The sequence below is a fragment of the Podarcis gaigeae genome (genome assembly GCF_964106915.1).
Source record: "Podarcis gaigeae genome assembly, chromosome: 7".
Lineage (NCBI taxonomy): Eukaryota > Metazoa > Chordata > Lepidosauria > Squamata > Lacertidae > Podarcis > Podarcis gaigeae.
Genome location: NC_139683.1, coordinates 6,902,042 through 6,929,000, shown reverse-complemented (window position 1 = coordinate 6,929,000; position 26,959 = coordinate 6,902,042). Strand labels below are relative to the sequence as shown.

General features: G+C 43.2%; 1 protein-coding gene and 1 long non-coding RNA gene across 3 annotated transcripts in view; one reads left to right on the top strand and one right to left on the bottom strand.

Annotated features, from left to right (window-relative positions):
- Window positions 1-26,959, top strand: part of LOC310849354 — a 561,267-nt gene that overhangs the window by 348,219 nt on the left and 186,089 nt on the right. The window lies entirely within an intron of this gene.
- TRAPPC9 (trafficking protein particle complex subunit 9) overlaps window positions 1-26,959 on the bottom strand; it is a 278,332-nt gene that overhangs the window by 140,587 nt on the left and 110,786 nt on the right. The gene's annotated exons all lie outside the window — the stretch shown is intronic.

Genomic DNA, 26,959 nt, shown 5'->3' with positions numbered 1-26,959 from the left:
GCCAGTCAGGCTAGCAAAAATTAATCACTTCCTTTCCCCTTTATGTTTCTCCAAATCCCACCTTAGCCCTACTATCTTTGGACCTGAAGATTCCACCCTGAACCACAGCATACTAGTAGGCTTCTTACTGACCGCAGCACGACTAGTGATAGCTCAGTAAATGGAAAAACCAGACTGAAATACCCTTGAACCTATAGGAAAATAATATACGGAATACAGCAATGTCTGGGCATCTCATCAGACACAGGACAGTTAAAAGCATAAAAGCGTAACGAATAGAGACACCTTCCAAGAAACCTGGACAATTTTCTTTAACTATGCTAATGATCAAAATCAGTGGAGAGGTTACATTACATACAGTGGACCCTCTGGATACGAACTTAATTTGTTCTGGGGGTCTGCACATGCGCAGCGTGATAGAGTACTTCTGCGCATGCACGTGTGGCAAAACCCGGAAGTATATACTTCCGGGTTTGCCGCGTTTGCAACCCAAAAGTTACGTTACCCAAAGGTAACGTAACCTGAGGGTCCACTGTAATATGTTTGAATCTTGAATGTATGACAGTATGTCTACAGACAATGGATAAAACAATCACTCTTAGATGTACTGTTGGATAAGTGTTTAATGGTTATTGTATTTGAATTTGGGGTTGTTTTTTAAAAAGAATAAGGTCAGTGTTTTGCAGTCGTAAGACTACACAGAGTAGCATTGCTGCTCTCCCTGACCTTTGAATATATAAACACCAGCAGCTATTTCATTTCAGAACATACAGGTTCCTTGCAAGGTAGGTAAAAAAAACAATGCTTTAAATTATGTTAGAAAACCTGAAGATTGTGAAAACAAAAAAAATTCCTTCCAGTAGCACCTTAAAGACCAACTAAGTTAGTTCTTGGTATGAGCTTTCGTGTGCATGCACACTGTGTATCTGAAGAAGTGTGCATGCACACGAAAGCTCATACCATGAACTAACTTAGTTGGTCTTTAAGGTGCTACTGGAAGGAATTTTTTTTGTTTTGACTATGGCAGACCAACACGGCTACCTATCTGTAACTGAAGTTTGTGCTTAGTCTACCACCTCAGAGGGCACTGTGATTTCCCTGCGTGCTCCATAGGCAAAGTCCCATCAGATGGCTATCATTTATTCATTAATGTATTCATTAAGTTATTAATTTATTCATTTAATTTATTCATTTATTCATTAATTAATTCATTTTTCATCACTCACCATCATTCTCTGGGCAGCATACATTGTCATATTTCAAAAAGTGAAAATCCGGACAGAAAACATGTTGAGCTTCCAGACACTGCTTGCAGCTGCAGTATTCCAGATATGTCCAAGAAATTCTGGACATATGGGAATCCTAGCATGCAACAGTTATCAAAACAGTTTCAAATCACAAATTCCACATAAATAAAATTCTGTTTAGCAGTGCTAACACTAAAAATAGTACTTTTAGATCAAGGAATAAGTCTAAAGATGCAGCTGGTCCATGGCATTCAAAGTGAAATATATAATAAAATACAATATATAAGAAATGAAAGAAGACAATAAAATGATTGTATTGCCTAGTGCATTACAATTGCTACAAAATGCAGAAAAACCTTTCAGTGGTTCTCCAAGACTCTCAACAATTTTCAAGTAATCTGTGGGAAAGAAAGTTTGGGAAGAACTAATTTACATGATGTTCAATAATAATATCTGGTGGAAGCCAGTTTAACAATCTACTTCTAAAAAAAAATAATTATGAGTGGCTGCATTACAAATGTAATAATATAGGTAGTAAAGGACAGGTAGTTTCCGTTTCCATTTTAATGCTACTTGGATATCAATTTACCAATGTAGAACACATCTTTTCAGTCTAAAAGCAACATCTTCTAACTGAAATGCACTGATAATGTCATGCAATCTCCCAAAGCCTGGCAGAATATAAATATCTTTACAGATCTCCTAAAGATCACAATTGAGTAGGCTTGGCAAATTTCCCCAGGGAGAAAAGCTACAGTACAAGTGCCATCACAAAAAGTTCTATTTTTAGAATGGATTAATAATGTTATCTGAGACACAGTGGAACCTGCAGTATCTATCTCTATGGTAGATTTGAACTGATTGGTGGGGGGGGGGGAGAGGGGAAATGCTGTTCCCTGAAATATATCCAGATTGAAGCTATATAAAGAGTTTAAGGTTAAAACCAGCATAGAGAGTTTAACTTGAACACAATCTGGTAGCAAGTGAAATCCACATTCTAAGGATATTTTCTAATATTTGCTGTTAGACCCAGCTAGCATTTTGGACCACCTGGAGTTCTTGACTGGCAGAATTCCTTGCACTTCTCGGAGCATAAAAACAGGGCCATGGTGATTTGTCTCAAGAAATAAGTGAAGCTGGTATATTATCCAAAACGAGTGAAAAGGGCTTGTGGGAAGGGCTGTAGCTCAGTAGCAGTGCATGATTTGCACACAAAAGGTTCAGTCTCCAGAGTAGGGCTGGGGAAAATTTGTACCTGCCTGAAACACTGCCAGACAGTGTAGACTGTATTGAGCTAGATGTATAGATGGTCTATGGGACACGGATGGCGCTGTGGGTTAAATCACAGAGCCTAGGACTTACTGAAGGTCGGCGGTTCAAATACCCGCGACGGAGTAAGCTCCTGTTGCTCGGTCCCTGCTCCTGCCAACCTAGCAGTTCGAAAGCACGTCAAAGTGCAAGTAGATAAATAGGGGGAAGTAGATTCCTCTGGCGGGAAGGTAAACAGTGTTTCCGTGCGCTGCTCTGGTTCGCCAGAAGTGGCTTAGTCATGCGGCCACATGACCTGGAATCTGTACGCCGGTTCCCTCGGCCAATAAAGCAAGCACCGCAACCCCAGAGTCGGTCACAACTGGACCTAATGATCAGGGGTCCCTTTACCTTACCTACAGATGGTCTGGCTCAGGTTAAGACCGCTTCCTATGTTCCCACACTAAAACCCAGACATCCACAAACAGCATTGCCATGATATGAGATGGAACTCTAAGGGGGAAATGGCTTCCATTAAGGACAGGCACAAGCCACAAAGCCAGATTTAAAGGGCAGGACTCCCTTGTTGTTGGCATCTATCTGTCTCAAGAGACAAACACACTTCTGCCATTCAGAGGAGGTGGAGTTGCGGGCTTCATGGCTCCAGCACCCACGCAATTGGGGGCTTCCTGGCCAGCCAATCGGCTGGCTCTGGGGGTGTGGTCTGCCTTATGTAAACCAGGACACGGCCGGGGATCTCCCTCTTTGCCGCCTGCCAGCTGTTCCTGCTTTTCCCACCCTTTAAGGTTTTTGTTCCTTGACCTTGCTATGGACCTTGGTTGGTCACTGTTGAAGGGCCTGGTAGGAATTTTTCCACTTGGCAAATTGGCACTAGCCACTTGGTTTTCGCCTACCTCATGGCAAATCGTCACAACTTCCTTGGTATTGGCGGTTAGGCATTGGTATTGCTCTGAGATGGAAGAGATGAGGTAACGCCATCACCTGCCCCGCATATTGAAGGGTAGTCCAATAAAAGATTTGGGGAGGTGTGACCCTGTCCAAAGCCTATGGAGGTGAGGGCCTAAGGCACGCCCCCTATCGGTGACCCCGGAGGAGCTCCTGGTTGATGTGCATCAGCAGGACTCCCCCTACTGATGGTTAACCCTTCCCAGACTTCTAGCAGACGGCTGAAGTCAGATATAGTCGGTTAGGACCAATGCCTAAGCCAATACTGCTCATCATCTGTAACCAATAAAGTTGTGGCCTTCTTTAGCCCATTAACCTTAATAATTGTGTCATGTGTCATTATTTCCACTGGGAGCTGAGGCGGGAACTCGCCACGCAATGGAGTGCACCTCCAGGGGTGAAGTCAAACCTGGGCAGTGTGTATGGAGGTCCTCGTCTGGCCAGAGGACGAGATCCTGCTCTCAGCCTCACGGATGTGGTCCAAGGGAAGGCAGAGCAATATGAAAACAGAAAAAAGTTGAAAAGGGCTGACCTAAGCATTCAAGGAAGAATCAACATGTAATAATACCCTACTGTGGCTTAAACCACAGAGCCTAGGACTTGCCGATCAGAAGGTCAGTGGTTTGAATCCCTGCGACGGGGTGACCTCCCGTTGCTCGGTCCCTGCTCCTGCCAACCTAGCAGTTCGAAAGCACGTCAAAGTGCAAGTAGATAAATAGGTATCGCTCCGGCGGGAAGGTAAACGGCGTTTCCATGCGCTGCTCTGGTTCGCCAGAAGCGGCTTAGTCATGCTGGCCACATGACCCGGAAGCTGTACACCGGCTCCCTCGGCCAATAAAGCGAGATGAGCGCCGCAACCCCAGAGTCGGCCACGACTGGACCTAATGGTCAGGGGTCCCTTTACCTTTAAGCATTCAAGGAAGAATCAACATGTAATAATACCCTGCTCTGTGCCCCTGTCTTCTTCAGCAAGAACAGGTGGTTCCACAATAGGAAACTTTCAATAATCTCAATATTCTGTGATAGATTCCATGACAGTAAAACCAGTTCCCAGCTTGAACATATGCTGTAATACTGTGGATCAGAGCTTTCCAAATTGTGTGTCGTGACACGTTAGTGTGTCTGCTGCAGTGTGTAGGTGTGTTGCGCAAACGCTCACCGTGCTCCTCCCGGGACTGGAAAGGGGTTAGTTTAACATCTGGTTTGCTAGTCAAACTGAATTGCATCGTGAAAAGATGCAAAACTGAATTACTGCGTCGCGAAATGATGCACATCTAAAAAATGTGTCACCATCATGAAAAGTTTGGAAAGCTCTGCTGTAGATGGATTCAGCTGCAAAAAGTTACACTTTCCTCTGTCAATAGCAGAGGAGAACAGAGTGTGGTCCCAAAGATAAGCAGGAGTTAGTTGGCTGAGAAATTAGACACTTTCAGAACAGTTGTCAATAATCCTTCTAGTTCACACACTTATTAGTGGGCAATTTCCAGACACTATTAAATTATTTTCTCTTTTATCCCTATTAGGTTTACCAAGAACAAATTCTTATGGCACATAGTTACATATTTACTTTCTACTGAAATACAACAGAAAGAAAACCCATTAGCACTGTAATAATATTTTTAGAGGCCATAATTATTCTTTTATGAGTAAACGTCTGTTCAGGTTGTCTGATGCTAACTATCTGTATCAGTGTTAAGAAGATCATTTTATCCATATAATATTAATATGGCAATATAACAAACAGCAAAGCCCGGATCATTAGCCTTTTTTGCTGTTAGAGTATCTGCAGCATTTCACACTAAACTAATTTTTTTATTGAAATAACAGTCCGATTGCACAGTTTATTGCGCTTGAGAAAAAAAGCCACATATAAAAATCTCTACAATCTTAATGGCTTTCCCAGCTAACCAATTATTTACTTAAATTATTCATGGATAAAACAATAAATTTTGCAATAGCATTGCAGTAATTCTAGGAAACACTGTTCTCCGTGAAGCTGACTATTAGGAGCACTGAAGACGATGTCACTTAAACCTCTCCAAGTTCACTTACAGTTATCTTTTGATCATTAGTTAAATTTTAAATATTCAAATGCTAAGATAACTTTGCAACAAAATGAATGCTTTAAATACTACATACTATTCTCAAATACCGGTTTGTGTCAGGAGCTGGAGTCAGCAATAAAACAATACCCCTTCTCTAAGACTCCTCGCCTCTTCTTTCCCCAGCAGCCTAAGGCTTTGTCCATGACAGTTTGCCTATAAAAGCTAATTTCTTCAAGTGGAATATGATTGATAGAATCACAGAAGATGGAATACATAAAACTGTATAATTGGAAGGGATCCTGAGGGTCATCTAGCCCAACCCCTTGCTATGCAGGAATCTCAACTAAAGCATCCATGACAGATGACCATCCAACCTCTGCTTAAGGACCTCCAAGGAAAGAGATTCTACAACCTCCCAAGGGAGACCATTCCACTGTTGAACAGCTCTTACGGTCAGAATGTTCTTCCTGATTCTTAGTCGGAATCTCCTTTCTTGTAACTTGAAGCCATTAGTTCGAGTCCTACCCTCCGGAGCAGGAGAAAACAAGCCTGATCCATCTTGGGTGCCATTGCCAACCAACTAGGGATGCGGTGGCGCTGTGGTCTAAGCCACTGAGCCTCTTGGGCTTGCCGATCAGAAGGTCGGCGGTTCGAATCCCCGCGACGGCATGAGCTCCTGTTGCTCTGTTCCCAGCTTTCTGTCAACCTAGCAGTTTGAAAGCACACCAGTGCAAGTAGATAAATAGGTACTGCTGCGGTGGGAAGGTAAACGGAGTTTTGGTGCGCTCTGGCTTCCGTTACGGTGTTCATTTGCGCCAGAAGCGGTTTAGTCATGCTGGCCACATGACCCAGAAAGCTGTCTGTGGACAAACGCCGGCTCCCTCAGCCTGAAAGCGCCACAACCCCATAGTCGCCTTTGACTGGACTTAACTGTCCAGGGGTCCTTTACCTTTAGCAACTGTACTTCTGCCTTGTCTGGATTAAATTTATGCAGCCTGATGGATCACAGATCCTCTTTCAACCATAACCAGATAACACAGAGGACATGAAGCTGGGTGCTCCCACTTTCTGATGTTAGGCAGGTGGATGATGCCTTCTACAGGGACACTAATAGTTGACAAATTTTGAAGCAGACTGTTGTGAGAAGTCTTTGTTTATCTATCTTTGCCTTTTACAATATTGGTTTATTGTGTGTGTTCTGCCTTTCAGCTCTTAATGATTTTTATTACTCATTGGAGGGGCACGTTTAGGTGGACTGTTAAACCTCTGTTTTTGAGATGCTGCCCTGGATGTTCTAAAACTGAAGAGCAAGATATTAAACGTGCTAAAACAAACAATAAGAGGGAGAGGCAATGCATACAAATAAGATTCGCTTCTCATACAGAATGTTTGGGACTGCAGTTTAAGAGTTGATCTGCTTTGTAACATATCCTCTGCTCAAGTATCTGGGAGAAGATTTTAAAGCCGGCACTGCAAATAGATTAATAGTTACATAAGTCATAAAACTCTGATCTTTATTTCCTCTTAAGTATAGTTTATTAACAGATGGCATCACAGTAAATATAGATATATTATCTCTTTCCACTGCTGAAATGCCATTAAGAAGCATCTGGAGCTCACATGAAATCGTTCCTCCTCCAGCCAGCTATGGAGCCCTTGAAACAGCCACACATAAATGTAAAAGGAACAGCCGTAAACATTCTGAGTTCTGCTCCCATCAATGCAAAATGGGCCAATGAAGTAGATAATTTATATTAACTGGCAATGCCAGCATGCTTAAAATCTGAATGGGGAAGCTAATATAGTCACTAAATCTATGAAATGGCTTATAAGTTACCCAATGCAGGGCTTTTAATTGTAATTTTTAGGGCACCAATTAGGTTGCCTGAAATTCTTAGTGGCAATTTCAACAGCACTACAGCCAGCATCCGTCTAAATTCTCCCTGATTTGTCACACATATCTCTTGTATTTAGCTATTTAATTCTTTTTTTATTGCTCCTATGTCACGCCTATCACCTTTGGTTTTTCTGTGTGTGTTACCACCCTCCCACATTTGTGCTGAGTTTATTTAATAGTTGTATCCTGCTTTTCCGACAACAATTTTTGAGCTCAAAGCGGCTCGCAATAATCACAACAGCATTAAAAATAACCATTGCAATGACTATAATATCAAACGCAACAGCATATAAAGCAAACAGGAACCAATTCATCATAAGTACTGTAATTAATACAATTCAATAAAGTTATATATTTGTCTATACCAGGGTTTACCTAACTTGGATCTCCAGCTGTTTTTGGACTACAACTCCCATCACTCTTAGCTAGCAGGACCAGTGGTCAGAGATGATGGGAACTGTAATCCAAAAACAGCTTGGAAACTCAAGTTTAGGAAACCCTGGTCTATACCAAAGATGGGGGACTATGCCATCTCTTCTATGAGAGCTGTTAGCGCAGTAGCTTGACTATCTACTTAACTTGAATTTACTGGAGAAATTCCAAAAGCATATAATTATTTGTACTCAGACAAAAAAACCCAACACATTGTGTGGTATGACCTTTCACAGAACCCATGCAATAAATTCTGCACTCGTTTAGCATTGTAGGGTTTTCTCTGTTTCTTTTTTCATAAGCCAGCAGTATGATGGATAAGCTGTTGCCCTAATACAGGTGCAAGTGAGTATTATATTACATTTTAAGACCCATTTTGTTCACTACAATGCCAGAGCTTATCCTATCATTATATTTGATGTATAGATGGTTGCCAGAATTTTAAAACCAAAATAGGGAGGCGATGAATGACCTGTTTTTGTTCCTTCAGCATTCACGAGGAGGAGGAGAAATCAGTACTATTTGCATTATAATATCTACACGCCACTAGGAAATGGCCTGGTTTGCACATCACATTAAGCCTGAAAGCATACAGGCTCTGAGAGTGGAGATCATAGTTTCTTGGCTGCAAGTCTGGCTTAGCTTGATATGTGAACCTGAACTTGTGATTTAGCACTCCTGGACAAACTGCAAATTATAATCCATAGGATTCTTCCCCTGCCAAAAGCTGCAGTTAGTATTTCCCAGAGTTATAAAAGAACATTGTACAGACCCATAATGACTGGTATTTTGCTAGACACCAATACATCTTACTATAAAATGGTAATTATCACCCATCTTTACAATTCTTGGCCAAATAGGATGGAATATGGATGTATAAAATAGATATTAAAGGCCCCATATCCCCATTATCACTCTTTTACACAGGCAAGTCCCTGCAGACCTGAGTTGCAATGGTTAATTAATAAGAGAACTACTACAAGAGGCAAATGTATAAATCCGACAGATGTTCCAATTTGCTATGCAAATTCTCCCTGAGTGTCTCGCGAGCAGGAGAATATCCTTACATATTCCAAAACCTGGAGCTTGAAGGAAGATCAGAGAAAATCAGCATATCATTTCGCCCAGCTAGGCGGGGGGGGGGGGGGAGAGAGTTAGAATTTGCTGAGGGAAGGGGGGGGAAATGAAAACGTGTTTCATCTCCTCCAGTTCTCATTGCCAAAAATAATTTTATGTGAAAAAGTTGAAAATTAAAAATAAAAAAGGTATTGACATTGTGCGGGGGTTATTCTGGCTGAGTGCTTTAGTAATGTGCCAAGCTGACAGTGTCCTTTTATTAAATGAAGGAGTGCACCCTAAAGGCTGATAGAGCATGGCTGCTAATTTTAAATGGCTCAGGCTTGCAACTGGATCAGTAAATTCCAACGGGGGATGAATAAGCAGGGTAGGTGGTTCTTTTTCAGAGAGGAGTAAAACGAAAATAGAAAGCTCTTTTTATAGCAAGAGGGAGCCTCGGGGAGATCTCGGCGCATCTTTCAACTGCTGAAACACACTATATATATTTTTTTAATTAAGAGACCTGAGAGACAGGCATTTTAATTACTTTTCAGCTTATTTTGCAGAAACAAAGCAGAGTGCATGCGGAGAGGGAATCTACACAAAAATGAATTATAGATGGGCTGGCTGTGGCAAATGGGTCTTCCAGCATACTGATCTTTTTCAAAATCCGGCAAATTCAACCAGACTAATCTATTCTCCCTTTTCAGATGGCACGGACAAAAACCAGATGATGCCAAAACAGTATCAGATTGCAACCTATGGCTCAGAATTTTTTTCCGGGGGAAACCTGTTAAATCCGAGTTGTCCAGTTCAAATGTTAGAGCAGGGGCAGTTACAAATAGGTAGCCGTGTTGGTCTGCCATAGTCAAAACAAAATAAAAAAAATTCCTTCCAGTAGCACCTTAAAGACCAACTAAGTTAGTTCTTGGTATGAGCTTTCGTGTGCATGCACACGTCTTCAGATACACTGAAACAGAAGTCACCAGACCCTTCTATATAGTGAGAAGGTGGGGAGGGGTACAGGGGCGCCGACTTATAAAAAATATTGGGGGGACCCATACCGGGGTCCTGCCCCGGGAAGTTTTCTAAATTTTAGATGAAAATTAGTGAGTTTTAAAGTTTTTAAAAAGTATTTTAGAGTCATATGATCAACATTAGAACCCCGAAAACTTGACTCTCTATAACTCCACACTCCGGGAAACTTGACAAGCCTGAAACACTTTTTGGCTTTGAAAAAAGAAACAAAACATAAACACGCACGGTATTTTCGTAAAAAGCTAATTTAATTTACAGTAACAATTATGCTTATAGACTATTACAGAGCAGTGAATATATAGCTCTGAAAAGACTGAAATGATATTTACCATATTTTTCGCTCTATAACACGCACCCGACCATAACACGCACGTAGCTTTTAAAGGAGGAAAACAAGAAAAAAAAATTCTGAATGAAACAGTGGATATATGATTTTTGTGGTTCATGCTGTGGCCACAGACATGTGATCTGACAGTGAGTTTGGAGTAGCCCAATGCAAAAATCCTGAGGATCCATGTGGATCCATGCTTTGTAACCACGTTTTTGCACCACTGCGGCCCCAGGCAACAGTGGGTGTGTGATTTTTTTGGTGCAAGATGTAGCCATGGACATGCTATGTGATCTGATGGTGAATTTGGGGTGACCCAGTGCAAAACTCCTGAGGATCCATGTGGATCCGTGCTTTGTAATCACGTTTTAAGTGGGGAAGGAAAAGCACTCAGGGGACAAGGAGCACGCGTGGGGTGGGTGGAGAAGGATGCTGCTAATAATGCAGAAGAGCGGTTTAAGGGGAGAAGGAACACGCGTGGGGTGTGTGGAGAAGGATGCTGCTAATAATGAAGAAGAGGGGTATAAGGGAAGAAGGCTCCTCTCCTCTCCCACTTTGCTCCGTTAAAGAAGCAGGCTCTCTGTCCCTCTCTCCTCCCCACTTCGCAGCTCTTCTCCCTCTTTGCTGTTTCAAAGCGAGCCACGGAGGAGGGAAGGAAGGGGAACCATGGATCCTCTGCTCACAACGGCAGCAGATCCCCTCCGTCACATGCAGGCATTCGCTCCATAACACGCACAGACATTTCCCCTTACTTTCTAGGAGGAAAAAAGTGAGTGTTATGGTGCAAAAAATACGGTAAATAAATCCTAAACTATCATTAAAAGAATAAAACATAAAATATTGCTGTCACACAGTAATAGCACTTTGATTAATAAGTGAAATAGCTAATTTAAGCTTACTTTGAATAAGGCTGAGGGTTCATTAAATAAAAAATAATATCTCAAAGTTAATGCTTTAATACAGTTAATAAAGTTAATACAGTATGTGTCAGGGAACTGCCATCGGAAAGGCAGGAGGTGGAGGGGCTCTCAGAAGTCAGGAGAGACTGAGCAGCGGAGGAAGGCGCCAGCAGGGGGAGAATGGGAGAGCAGAGAGAGAGAGAGACAATGGAATGGCTCAGGGAGTCTTCCAGCGATAACAGCGGAGAAGTCTCAGGTCCTCCCATAGGTACACCCACTCCTCGCCGGAAACTGTCGCGCCGAGAGTCCAGGCGACGCGTTTCCGTCAAGGAGCTTTTATGCTGGAGTAGATTCCGTAAACGCCCACTGTCGGATTCTGCCAGCGACTGAGGGAGCCATGCTTAAGGGCTCCACTAAAGACAGAGCTTTGCTAAGTTGAACAAACTCTGAGGGACTAAGCTTTACGCACAAGCAGCTCATCATCCCATCACAGTATGCCTAATACTGTATGTAAATACTGTAATACTGTATGTAAATAACGGGCTTTAATTGGGTCTTACACCCTAAAAATATTTAAGTATTAGAAAATAACTAATACAGTACTATAGTAATATAGAAATACAGTACTAAACTAGTACTAATATTTCAAAACTGAAAATTTAACATTCTGTATGTATTTAATTCTCTATTTTATAAAGATTTTTAATATCTGACAGTGAGTTTGGAGTAGCCCAATGCAAAAATCCTGAGGATCCATGTGGATCCATACTTTGTAACCACGTTTTTGCACCACTGTGACCCTAGGCAACAGTGGGTGCGTGATTTTTTTGGTACAAGATGTAGCCATGGACATGCTATGTGATCTGATGGTGATTTTGGGGTGACCCAATGCAAAGATCCTGAGGATCCACGTGGATCCGTGCTTTGTAACCACGTTTTTGCACCACTGTGACCCTAGGCAACAGTGGGTGCGTGATTTTTTTGGTGCAAGATGTAGCCATGGACATGCTATGTGATCTGATGGTGAATTTGGGGTGACCCAATGCAAAAATCCTGAGGATCCATGTGGATCCGTGCTTTGTCACCACTTTTTAAATGGGGAGGGAAGGAAAAACACAGAAGGGACAAGAAGCACAAGAGGGGTGTGCGGAGAAGCAGCTGGCTAAGAATGCAGGGGAGGAGTTTAACGGGGTGGGGGGGAGGAAAGGAAGGCAAAAGTCCCCCCCCCAAGCCAGCCCTCTCTCTCTCTCTCGGCTGCCTGCGAGTCCCTAGAGCACGGAGAGGAGGAGGTGGTGGGCTGGAGCCTGCACGCAGTGTGACTAGGAAAGAATTAGAAGGAAGGACTTGATCCTTTCCTTAACCCTCTGCTTGCCAGGAGGGCAGGGGATTCCCTGCTCTTTGTTGAGTTTGAGCAAACGCAGCAACAGAAGCGGGTGGGCAGTAAGACCCTGAGGCAGAATGCAGGAAAGCAGCAGCTTCTGCCTTCCCTCCGCCCGACCGCCCGACCTTATTTTTGCCTGATTTTTGCCCCTGCGCTCTGGCTCCAGGGACCACACATTCGCTCAATAACACGCACAGACATTTCCCCTTACTTTTTAGGAAAAAAAATCTGCGTGAGTGAAATTTACTGTAATAATTTTCTTAAATTATTGGGGGGGCAGAGCCCCCCCAAACGAATTTTTGAGGGGGCTCGGGCCCCCTCAGGCCCCATGGAGTCAGCGCCTATGGAGGGGTATTACCCAGAAGGGTGGTGGGAATGGGTGATTGGCAGATAGCTGTGATGAGCCTGTTGACGACTCTTAACGACTGCAATAGGTCTTACAGGAAAAAGCAAGGGGTGAGAAGGTGAAAAATGAGCAGGGGCAGTCATTTATAAGTACCCTTCAGATGTTTTGGATGTCTCAGCCAGCATGGTCAATGATAAGAGATATAGGGAATAGCAATCCACAACATCTGGAGGTCCCCATGTTGGTTTCATTTGTCCTAGAATCAAGGAGGGTTCTCAAAATCTCTACCTCCAGGGCCCACTTATGAAGGCTGAAAATTATTGAGGCCCAAGAATCAAAATCTCCCGAAAGCTTCCTGCTTCAAGGTACCATGGAAATACCCACTTCAGCTCTGGCAAGTCCCAAATCTGCCCAAAGCTGCCCACTTCAAAGAATTAGAATTACAGAATCACTGAGTTGGAAGGGACCCTGAAGATCATCTATTTCAACCCCCAACAATGCACAAATATGCAGCTGTCCCTACAGGGATCGAACCTGCAAACGGGAAAACAGTTGAATCTCTTCCACATATAATGTTCAACTGTCCCTTACATAGCATAGCCAGGACTAAATTCCTGGGTCCTGCTTTACTGCGCTTGGTTGGCAGGCCTGTTGAGTCACATGCCGCACTGCTTTTGCAGGATACAGATCCTTCTGTAACTCTACAGGTGGCGAGATTCCTGAATGCGGTTATCTCACACACAAAAACCACCAAAAAACAACATCAACAACAAAAACTAATCGGACAGTTATGATGAGAGTGCATGACGGATCTCGTCTCCAGTTCTCCTTTTTCTGGGAACCGTCCCTTGGATCTTTCCGGGCCCCAAGCTGTTATTTGTCACTGCTCAATGACCCACTCTTGCATCGTGGTGTTCCCCTTCTGTTGTTAGATGTATTGGTTTTTATGTTTCTGTGCTTTTAGGTTTGTACACATTTTATGGGCTAATAGCCGTAAATAAATAAATTTGATTTGATTTGAACCTGCAAACTTGGAGCTAACAGTACCACGCCCTAACCAACTGAGATATTCAGCTGTAACTTCCGTTCTTGACTGGGGATTCATGTGAATCTTTTGCATACCACTAATAATTATACACAAACATTGCTATGGTGAAGGTCTGCTGGTGAACAATATTGTACTAACAAATACAAATGGGATTCTACAAAAGAGACATCCACGTTTAATTAATTTGTTTACTGACTAGTAACAGTGCTCTCCTATTTTCTAAAATCATGTAAGTGTTTGTATGCAGCACTGGTCGCCGAAACAACCAATCATTACTGCAAAAAATTCGAAGCACAAGGCACACGTCATTCTTAATTGTGATCTTCTGTTTTCTGGAACAGAATAATATTTCAGTCACTAAAACCTGCTATGGTCTGCTGGTGTGCAAGGTAAATTATATTGTTCTTGTAAATTAGAGTTTGAAAAGGGCATACCAGGGAACTGACAGCCTTACAAGACAATGTTTTTTAATTACACTTCACATCAATAAATGTCACTGGAATCAAATTAATTGAATTCAAGCTCAGTTTGATTTTCGCAACTCGATAAGGAAATTGATAAGCATCCCTCTCGGAAAGATCCAGGAAGTCTTTGTAGCTTCATAAATTTAAACGTAAGACATTAATTTAAACTACTTACCAACAACAGTGTGTACAGTTTGACATGTTTGAAAGCCTAATACGCACACAAGGCACATACTAAAGAATTCGGAAGCGTGCTTATAAATTAACATTCTGCAATATGTGTAGAAATGTTGGGAAGACCACCTCCTAGAATCAATAGTCATGCTTGCAAAATCTGTACCATTGCCTGCAGCTAAGTAAAGGGCAATGTTGGAATAATAAAAAATTGCATACTCTCATTTCTAGGGAAGAGGTTTCTGCTTCTTTAATATGATGGTGCTTTTGCCACTCTGCCACCCTGCTGGAACTTCAGCTGAAGCTCTCTTCTCCCATTCCTTCGAGTCAAATTTCTAATTATCAAGATGTTTTCTTTCAGACACACAATGTAAGCAAGATGGAGAGACAATCTAGGATACCACAACTACTCTAGGGCAGCCATTCCCATTTCCCCTCCACACCTGCCCCCTGGCAGGCCCTCACTTAAATATAGTGCGACCACCTCACAGTACAACAATTATACGAATTTCTACAAATTAGCCCCTTTTATCTAGTGGGCAACTTGTGTGAGGGAAAACTTAATGATATGGAGTCTTAGGCAGGGTTTGTTCAAACAAACAAGAAAGGTTTTATCAAACAAAGGAAGTTTATGACCCAAAGTGGGTAAAACAAAGGATACTTCAGGTTATAATGTTATTTCAGGTAACCGTTCACCTAATAATATTTATACTAAATTTATACTAAATCTAACTGATGTTATGGACTTCTAGTCAAGCACTTCACTTCACTTCAGGTAGATGTCGCAGGATCTGACTGTAACCTATTGCTTTGCATTAACAACACTGGACTCCCAACTCCTCACGTTTCTAAGTTTTATTGGCATAAACTCAGGAGATAAGCTATTTCTTTTCTTTTTGTATAAGAACTAATATGAAAAAGGCCTCCCAGCATTCTCACAGGCCCTTATAAGATCAGCGTAAACAGTTGGGCTGATGAGCACTTACTGTTCCCAACCCTAACCCTGAGGAAAACCATCTAATTAGACTTTAATTTGATTTTGACCTGTTTTTAGGAGGTAATTTAATTATTTAATTATTGTTTGATTTTATACCTATGTTATATATCTGATGTTAGCCGCCCTGAGCCCAACTTCGGCCGGGGAGGGCAGGATATAAATAAAAGTTGTTTATTATTATTATTATTATTATTATTATTATTATTATTATTATTATTATTACAGTGGTACCTCAGGTTAAGTACTTAATTCGTTCCGGAGATCCGTTCTTAACCTGAAACTGTTCTTAACCTGAAGCACCACTTTAGCTAATGGGACCTCCCGCTGCTGCGCTGTTCTCATCCTGAAGCAAAGTTCTTAACCTGAAGCAGTATTTCTGAGTTAGCGGAGTCTGTAACCTGCAGCATATGTAACCCGAGGTACCACTGTATTATTATTATTATTATTATTATTATTATTATTATTAGCTTACAACACTCTCACAGGACACTACACACTGCCCTTCACCCTAAGCTCAGAGACTCCTTTCTGTGGCTTTTGATATATTCCTCAGAGTGGATGTTTGCACGACCCCATCGGGAACCCTGGGGGAGCTCTAGTTGATGTACATCAACGGGGCTCCCCCTACTCATGGTTGACCCTTACTAGACCAGCTGCATGACGGGCAGGAGTCAGTCAGGTAGGTCAGTTCCAATGCCTAAACCAATACCACTCACATTCTGCAGCCAATGAAGTCATGGCCTTAATTATCCCATTAACCTAAATACAGTCATACCTCGTGTTGCGTTAGGTTCACGTTGCATCTTTTCGGCTTGCGAACGCAGCAAATCCAGAAGTGCATACTTCTGGGTTTCGCCGCGCACGCATGTGCAGAAGTGTTCTGCATGCTTCATGCATGCGCAGAAGCACTCAATTGCGCTCCACGCTTGTGCAGAAGTGCCGCTCTAGTTGCAGACTTTTTGGGGTGCAAACAGCACCCCAGAATGAATCATGACCGCAACTGGAGGTACCGCTGTACTGGTGTCCGTGTGTTTCATTATTCACAAGGGGGGGGGGCTCAGGGTCTTGCCATGCAAATATTTCTTTAACTTGGTTTAGGGCTTCTAATTGGCAGGCAAACCTGAGACTGAGGAACAATACACAACATGTCTTCACTGCCAGCTTCCTGACAATGTGCTCACGCTGTGCTAAAATTAGCACTATCTGTGTACCTTCCGTTCATTATCAGTGACACAAATAGTATACAAATTTAGCCCTTTTCCATGTCTGCCCTCCCATTTGTCTCCCACTCATTTCTTCTGCTTTATATTTTTTAAAGAAATAATAATGCACTGTAATCTCTCCCCCCCCCTTTCCTTTCCATCAATGTGAAACTGAACCACTTTTTACAAGCCTGCTTTCATTCATCTACTAAGATCATCCTCTTTCTAAATTAGAGCACTGCTTCATTACTGAAGTAGATTACATTGAAGCGCTACAAATAATTTATCACCGCTAACTGTAACAGAGAGCGCATGTTTCTCGTCTAAAAGGAGTCATTTTTAGACCCATTTAAATCACTCCAAGGACAATGTTTCCGGTGGGGGGGGGGTATTTAAATTTGTCGAATAATTTGTGTTTAAATAAAAACACGTGAACACAAACATTCATGCTTGTGTAGGTATATGAAGGAACATCATGGAACACAATACTATCTTCTGATGCTGCTACAGATAGTGCTTACCAAGAATAGAAATTTTGGCTAACATCTTTGGATTACTATAATGCAATCCATTGCAGTGCTAATATGAATCAATTCACGATTCCACATTTTCATGCAACTTTCAGTGTGGTGGTAGGATCAGGCCGATGTTCAATCAGCAGGTGCAACTGCATCCTAATGAATTTGCAATTTTTTTTCTAGAAAAAGAGGTACCGGATGTGACAACGAAGACTTCCTTTGTTCTCTTATAATGACAATGGTGCCCACCTGAGAGGTTCTGGAACTGAGTTCCTGTGAGTTCTGGCTAAAAAAAAGCCCTGCCACCAGCCATGTGAAAAGTTCTGTTTTTGAAAGCAACAGATTGACTTAGCAGTTGGTAGATCAGGGGAATGCTGTGAACATAAAATGAGTTCAACAGGACTTTTTGAGAAGGTCCCTCTACTATATTCCAGATTATGCTAATGCTAGGTGGATTTGTAGCTAGTTGATGGACTGTAACCAATATGCACTCATCAACACCTCATTATTAATCTGGAGAAGTGACAAGTGAGATGCAACAGGATTTTATCCTGGACCCCATCTTTCTAAATCAAAGTATCATAGAATTGTAGAGTTGGAAGGACTCCAAGGGTCATGTAGCAAAATCCCCTGTGATGCAGGAATCTCAACTAAAGCTTCCATGACAGATGGCCATCAATCTCTGCTTAAAATCCTCCAAGGAAGGAGAGATCACCACCTTCTGAGGGAGTCCGTTCCACTGATTAACAGCTCTTACTGTCAGAATATTCTCCCTGATGTTTAGTTGAAATATCCTTACTTGTAACTTGAAGCCACTGGTTTGGGTTACTACCCTCTACAGCAGCAGAAAACAAGTTTGCTCCTGTGGCGATCACACACAGGGCCCCCGGACGTTTGACGGTCTATTGACCCTGTGCCGCCACTGCGATTGCTTTTTCCGCTGCCGCCACCCCATATCTCATGGGGACACACAGAGACCAGTCAGTTGTTAACATAAACAAATAATCAAGTTTATTCTTAAATGCAGGAACAAGCTTATGGTTTCAGTTAATTTTTCTCATGTCAGTTTCTTATTCTTAGTTCCTAACAACTCCAAACTGATTATTCCAACTATCTATCTGACTCCACCTAACAATTCCTCTCACTCTCTCACAATACAGCTCTACCAATCCACACCTAAACCTCCCTCTTCCTTCTTCAACTTCCAAACCTCAACTCTCTACTCCCAAACCTCAACTCAACTTTTATTCCCCCCTTGCATTCTCACTGGCCAATCACATCACACCTATTTTAACTCTTTCCTTATGACCCATCCTAGGAGGCAAACGCCACAGCTCCCTCTTATAGATATTTGAAGATGGCCATGATATCTAGTGGTGAAGCTGCATGCTCCGCTACCAGGGGCGAGAGCAGGTAGGGGCATGGCACCCACCACGCGCCCAGGGAGGGTGCCACGATGGGACCCTACCAAAATAGTGGTGCCGGGGGCAGTACGCTCCCTCAGCACTCCCGTTCCTCCGCCAGTGATCGTAGCTCCCCTCTGACTTATCTCTCTGACTTCGACAAAGGAGCGGAGGAAAAAATGTAAGGTTTGGGATGGAAGGTCTATCAGTGAGAGTTTGTGTATCTCTGAAAGCCCCTTTCTGAAAGCACCAGAAAAATGTGTTACTGAACATTTGGCCCATACCAAGAAATGAAACCTTTGCAGCTTTTACAATATAAAAATAATGCAGGATACATCATTGCTGCCCTCACACAACCAAATAAACCAATCTTTTTTTGCAGCCCAAACTATGCTAGAACAGGCCTCTCTCTTTCACGAGGTTTGAACTCTAAAGAGGCTGATCAAAGTCCCCCTCTCCCAGGTTGATAGAGTGGAAGATGGCAAAAATCAGTTTCTTGTGTTGTTACTGATCTAAGAATACACTAATATCTTTCCTGAATGTCTGCAGGGGTTAACTTTATTTTTTGTTGAGAACACCTGTAAAAAAGACAAAAATGAAATACATACACAGACATTTACAATGGCCCCGAGGAACTGTGTTTCAACCACTGAGCAAACCGTCTGCATTTACAGGGAAATAAGGCTCTAACTTCCTACACCCAAGTGGCACAATCAATTTGCAATAGGCTTCCATTGCAGGAGCTCTGGCTGCGCAATAAAGCTCTTCTGAGCTGTTATTGGATATTTTACTTTTTATTAGAGATGCTAAGAGGCAGACAGCTTCACAATGAAAATGTGATTTTTCCTATCTCCTTTCTCCATCAGCCAATCGGGTGCATGAATAGCAAAATTAACTATGAAACAGTACTTTCTGTCATCCTTTGAGTTCACTTTTGATAGCTTTTTTTCTTAGTCACAAGCCCTGTTCCCCTTCTGATGTTTTCTAGTAACTGAGGCTGACAGGATTTCTTCCACAATTACAACTTCCTCGATCCATGGCTATTTTTTGTCAAGCTGACCTTGATTTTACTTTGAAGAATTAAGCTCTTGGAGTTACAACTCTTGGGAGAATGAATTAGCACAGAGAAGAGTGCAGTTTGGTTCTCTAGATTTCTTCTTCCTGCTTCAAACTTTCCTGGCAATATTATACCTATTTATTGAGTTCACCTAAGCAGATGACAATTCTAGTGTGTGTGTTTTTATATAAAAAATAATAATTTTGTTCCGGTTTCAGTATTCTAATCCATCCTGAAATGTGAGAAAAGTGGCTAGACTCTCTAAAAGCCTTAAAAAATCCCTTCACATGGTTACAAATCTAAATCAATGTAAGATAATTACACTACTACAGCTATTATTATTAAATTACATGGAAAACAGTACCTAAGGAAAACCTTATATATTGCCCAAACCAAATAATGAAAGTACCTGCTACAGAATTCCCACAGGCCACACCATAGCTGTCAACGTTTCCTGTTTTTTAAGGGAAATTCCCTTATTCCAAATAGGATTCCTCGCAAGAAAAGGGAAAAGTTGACAGCTATGGGCCATACATGCATAATTTTATTTGTATGCTGGCTTTAAATAATTCAAGCCATGTTCAAGGAGACTTACAACATGAAAAAAAATACATCATTGTAAACTTAAGTTTGTAGGTTTATAGGTGACCTAGATTGGTACATAGCGTGTCTGAACAGATATGTTAGCTTCAAGCATCCACCAGTTACAACATAACAATAAAGCAATATCACAGGTTTGTAGTGAAGTTTCCAGAGATCAAACTATATAAAGGTGCTGGAAAAAGGGATTTTATCATTTCACAAGGCAAAATTAAAGCAAACCTGATAGCTATCAGTTATCAAAAGACCAAATATGCAGGTGAAAATATGTCGGCTGCTTACTTTAGAACCCCCCCTTTTTTTTTTCACTGGACACATCTGTGCCCTAATCCTGTGCCCTTTAAAGTGCTCCTGAGTAAGGGCTTCCAAGTCACAGTTTACATTTTCTATCATTAAACATACTGACATTAGAAAATTAATGGACAACTTGCCACTAGATATTGCTGGACTCCAGCTCCCATCAGCAGCAGCCAGCATGGCCAATAGACATGACTGATGGGAGATGTAGTTCCGTAACACTAAAGAGCCACAGGTTCTCCATCCCTGCATTAAACGTTCTCACAGGCGTGAAGCTTAAGTGTACAGCATAGCCTGTGTCTATGGCACTGTCACACAGCTCACTTGGATGCAAGAAATGTCTTGATTTGGAAAGATAGGGTGGTTTCAATTCATCTAAACCAGGGGTCTGCAACCTTTAAGACAAAAAGAGCCACTTGGACCCGTTTCCAAAAAAACAACAACAACTGGGAGCCGCAAAAACATTGCAACATTTAAAACAAATATAACACTGTATATATTGTTTCTTGCCTTAATGCTGTATATACAGGATCGTGCAGTCAGCTGTCAATCTCAAGAAAAAAGGACAAATAGCTAATTAAAATATTTAATTTACAACCAGGTAACCAGGTTAATGGGACTTTTGCTCCTGAACCTCAGTGCTCAGTGTCTGCCCCGACACTACCACAAGCCTCCCTCTCTTCGCACCACCCAGCCTCCCAAGAAAAAAAACCCACCTCAAACAGTCACAAAGCACAAATTCCACGCGACCGCAACTTGCTATGCCCAATAATCAATGCCCCAAAATGCCATAGAAAATTAATCAGGGCCCCAGTGTACCATAAATCACAATCAGTGGCTGATGTAAATAATAATTAATAATGAGGCATTCGTCATTATAAAAATACCTTTTTATTATTCATTTGTTTGACCCCTCAGAATTACTCCTCCTCATAGAAATAAAATTAACAAGTTACCTTTTTTTGAGTGTGTGTTCTTCACTCCCCTTCAAAACAGTGACCAGTGTATACGGCCCCTTTCAATGCAGCCTGCTTTCCCCAAGGAAAGAACAATTCACCAAACTTCCCCCTGCTTAAGTTTAAAAAGGGGCTTCAGGCAACTAACTCCTCCGCCTCCTCCCCTCGCCTCCTCCCCTCGCCTCCTCCCCTCGCCTCGCCTCCTCCCCTCGCCTCCACTCCTCACCTCCTCCCCTCGCCTCCTCCCCTCGCCTCCTCCCCTCGCCTCCGCCCCTCGCCTCCTCCCCTCGCCTCCACTCCTCGCCTCCTCCCCTCGCCTCCTCCCCTCCCCTCGCCTCCACTCCTCGCCTCCACTCCTCGCCTCCTCCCCTCGCCTCCTCCCCTCGCCTCCACCCCTCGCCTCCTCCCCTCGCCTCCACCCCTCGCCTCCTCCCCTCGCCTCCACCCCTCGCCTCCTCCCCTCGCCTCCACTCCTCGCCTCCTCCCCTCGCCTCCTCCCCTCGTCTCCTCCCCTCGCCTCCACTCCTCGCCTCCTCCCCTCGCCTCCTCCCCTCGCCTCCACTCCTCGCCTCCTCCCCTCGCCTCCTCCCCTCGCCTCCTCCCCTCGCCTCCACTCCTCGCCTCCTCCCCTCGCCTCCTCCCCTCGCCTCCACTCCTCGCCTCCTCCCCTCGCCTCCTCCCCTCGCCTCCTCCCCTCGCCTCCGCTCCTCGCCTCCTCCCCTCGCCTCCGCTCCTCGCCTCCTCCCATCGCCTCCTCCCCGGAGCCGCAGCAAAGGCTTTAAAGAGCCACATGCGGCTCTGGAGCCGCAGGTTGCCGACCCCCGATCTAAACTTTTCATTGCATTAAACTCTGTGCAGAAGGAAAGGACTGGTCAGAAGAGCAACAAACAAATTTCACATTTCTCAGAAACGCCCCTGTTCGCATCAACATCAGACCTACGGAGGCTCTTAATTTTGACATGAGACTATGAACCGACCAGAAGTGGGAAATGGTGGGAAATAAATTCAGTCTTGATTGATTAGGGAGGGAGAGAAATAGTTCAGGTTATATCGTCATTTTGCTTGTTTCTTGGTTTGCAGTCTATGCTGTTTTCCAATAACTGTCAGGTACATGCTGAAATCTTTTCACTAGCCATCATCATATAATTCATAAAATTCAGTAAGGTAATTCACTTTATTACATGCTGTCAGGACTGCCGCTAGGTCCCAGCTCACAGAGGACCAACGCCCAGTGGATGTTATATACAAAAGTCTTTATTAAAGTTTAGTTTCCATTTCCAAGCTCTGGGCGCGCAGACCCACGTCTCGGCGCTAGACCGGCTAAGTCCCCTCTGACTCACTGCTCCACCCACACCAGTTTAAGATTCTAGCCCGGCTCCACCTCTTGCGCTGCTCTTTCCTGCGCTGGGTCCTTCTGCCCTCTGGGGTTCCCTCCTTCCTGGACTCCTCTGACGCTGAGCCTCCTGAGTCTTGCCCCTCCCTCCGGCGGGCTTTAGGACCTGGCTCCCTTCCCGGGCTCCCCGCTGTGCCGCGCTCCTGTACATTTGAACTTGGCGCGCGCGCCCAGCCGGTGACTTTCCTTCTGACCGTTTCCCCGCTTCCTGATGTGGGTGTTGCCAAACCTGACTCCTCTCCTCCCTCTGGTGGTGAGGACACTGGTCCCGACTCCTGGGACTCCCCCTCCCCAATGCGCTCTGGTGGAGACGCTGGTCCTGATCTCCAGCTGCTGCTCAAGGACTCCCCGCTGGCCCCTTCCTCCTGGGGCTTCCCCCCTGGACCCCCCTTCGCTCTGGCCACCGGCGCTCCCTTCTGTGAGTCCTCCGATTCGCTAGAGAGGCTTGTGGAATAACTCTGGCCACTGTCACTGCCTGCGCCCCCCTCGTACTCCTCCTCCTCACTCTCCATTTGCTCCCCCTCCTGTGTCTCTCCTTCTGAACCCCTGACACATGCTCTTTGAATCCAATAGGAACCTGGGAAAGGTAACAAGAACAGACACAGGTGAAAGAATTTCCATCAAGCAGAACAGAATTTAAGCTGTAGAAATTTAAGGTAGATATATTATTATTCTAAACAGACAGCTATGTTGGTTCACTTGAAAAAGTGCAAACAGAAACAGTAAAACAATACATTCATTAGGACAGCTACAAAGCAGTTTTTACAAAGCTTTTAAATGTCCACTGAATGCTTCCTCAGGCTGGATTGGGGTTGGGGTTGGATGTGATCGATACTAGTAATATTTATTTTAACCATCCAGAGAGGACTCATAGGAAGTGGGCAAAGATGGGCTTCCATGTAACAATGAGCAGCATTAGACAATATCTTTATTAGGATAGGCTTGCGGGTGGCGCTGTGGGTTAAACCACAGAGCCTAGGACTTGCCGATCGGAAGGTCGGCGGTTCGAATCCCCGCAACGGGGTGAGCTCCCATTGCTCAGTCCTTGCTCCTGCCAACCTAGCAGTTCGAAAGCACGCCAAAGTAGATAAATAGGTACTGCTCCAGCGGGAAGGTAGACACTGTTTCTGTGTGCTGCTCTGGTTTGCCATAAGTGGCTTAGTTATGCTGGCCACATGACCCGGAAGCTGTATGCCGGCTCCCTTGGCCAATAAAGCGAGATGAGCGCCGCAACACCAGAGTCGGCCACGACTAGACCTAATGGTCAGGGGTCCCTTTACCTTTTACATTGTTTTTATTTTCTCTCCCCCTTTTTCTGTAAAACTTCTAGCCTACGGGAAGAGTTCTGTAAAACCCAAAATCTAGTTCACTATTTTGTGGCTTTCCGTTGGTCCTAAAAGGTTATCGCCACTGTTGTGCTATTCTATGTGGCACCTTGGTAAATATGGGATTCTTGCTTTCTTAGCAAGTAGACCCTTTCTAAGCCACCTAACATTACATAAAGCTAAGTAATTGCCTAATTTGTTAAACAAAAGGAGTGAAGCATCCAAGTTCAGAAATTAAGTACACTTTTTCTTATATCCTTTTCTTGACCAACAGCTTTCTGACATGCTTATATGCACTTAATTTCCCATCAAGAAAACTACAATGCAATTTCATTGTTTTTCAAAAACTGTGTTTACTTCCACGGAGTCTGGTCTTCCATGCTTTTCTATAATATACCATCAATCCACAGCCTCTCACTGAATCTTTGCTGAGCGAAGCATACAATAATATTTCCTTTATTATGTGGCAATTTGATAGCTATCAAAATGCAATAGCATAGTGGATGTCAGAGGACAACATAAATTAAAAATTATCGACCACTTCCAAGCTATACGTTTTTTTAGGGGAGGAAATAAAATACAAAGCTAACTTCTACAGTAGGCTTCACCACCCTCACTTTGATGCATACATCACTGCATGGAATCTAACAGAGAAGAAAATTGACACTCAAGGAGAAGGAGAATGCACAATGAAAGAAGCTAAAATGATCGTCTGCTTCACATCTGCTTCATGAGTAGTATTCTTTAGTATTACAATAACTGGTGTTATTGTTGGAGAATGAGATAGGTAAAAGCACTAGAAGCAGCAGAACTTGTCCTCATCAGAATTCCTGACCTTTCCCCTTCGGTTCCAAATGTCACAGCTAAAAATATCCTTGCCACCACAAGACATTAGCTCTTCAGGCTAGAGAATGCATTGTGCTCTTGCTATAAATAGAAGCACTTCGATGCCAATGAAATCGCATTAAAACATAAGCAACCAACAGCATAAGCCATTAGTAACTAACACCAAGACTCTAATTCGAATACTGGTTTTAGCATCCCCTAGATTTAGATTTATTGGGCAAAGAACTGCTTGGCAGTATACAGAGCACAAAGGAAGCAGATTTTTTTTTCCTTTCTGTTTAATACATTCCAAACAGGGCTGCAGAATCCACTCCCAGGTACTGTCAACCTTTTCAAGGATCCACGCCAGTTCTACAATGCTAAAATTAAACTGAATCCCCAAGTGTAAAAAGGTGTCCCTTTTATCTGGTTATAAACTGCAAAGTCTTTCTACCTCCTGAAGCATATCTGGGCCATGCATTCCTACCCTTAAAAAAACCCTACCAACCTCCACTGAACTTTGATAAGGTCATTGTACAGGAGGGGAACTGTTTACAGAATAGGGGGGGGGGGAGGAGAATACTTCAGGGAAAGGATTTGCTATGTCAAATGACAGCTATATTTTCATCTCTTCCAACTTATTCTGTGGAATTCCCATAGGCTTTAGCATTTGTATCAGAATAAGTGATTCTAACTGTTGGAGAATGAGTGTAAAGAATTGGTGTGTGGTATTTCAGATGGCGATGCTTACTTAAGAGGAGTTAAAACTGAAACAACCACATATTTTGGCTGTGATTCAGAGAGAGCATTTCAGTGTGTGCACGGTACTACTACTACTACTACTACTAATAATAATAATAATAATAATAAATTTTTATTTATACCCCACCCTCCCCAGCCAGGGCCAAGCTCAGGGCGGCTAACGCCAAATATAAACTACAATAAAACATACAGTTAATTAAAATACACCTTAAAATACAGCTTAAAATACAGCCACATTTTAGTATAGCCCATAAATCAAGACCATAAAGGGAGGAAATATCAGATATTCACCCGAGCCAGGTATCCATGCTGGTCCTACATGGGCCAGCAAAAAAGCCAAGGGAAAATTTATATACCAAATCCCATATAAGGGGTCAGAGTGAGTCTAAGTGAAGGCCAGGCAGAACAGCTCCGTCTTGCAGGCCCTGTGGAAAGATGTCAAATCCTGCAGGGCCCTGGTCTCTTGTGACAGAGCGTTCCACCAAGTCGGGGCCAGTGCTGAAAAGGCCCTGGCCCTAGTTGAGACCAATCTAACCTCCTTGAGGCTCAGGACCTCCAAAGTGTTGTTATTTATGGACCTTAAGGTCCTCCATGGAGCATACCAGGAGAGGCGCTCCAGTAGGTACGTGGGTCCTAGGCCGCATAGGGCTTTAAAGGTCAAAATCAGCACCTTAAACCTGACCCTGTACTCCACCGGGAGCCAGTGCAGCTGGTAAAGCACTGGATGAATGTGTAGTAGTTCCTAAACCTGAGGTTGCTTTTGGGGCAGGGAGCTGAGTGAACTGGCTCGCCTGATGTAACGGAGAACTTATTTAAGAAAAGAGTGAGGGTTGTTGTTGTTATTTTTGTATATCACCCTTCATCTGTAGATGTCAGGGTAGTTCACAACATAAAATTGAGATATGAAAAGTTCAAAATATCTCCTTGCATACTAGCTTATTATATGCTCTTCACAGATCAACTCGTCCCCCCAAGCTTACACACATATTCATGTTGTCATGGCAGTCCACAAAATCCAAAAAACCAGTATACCTTTCTAGGCCACCGACAGATTA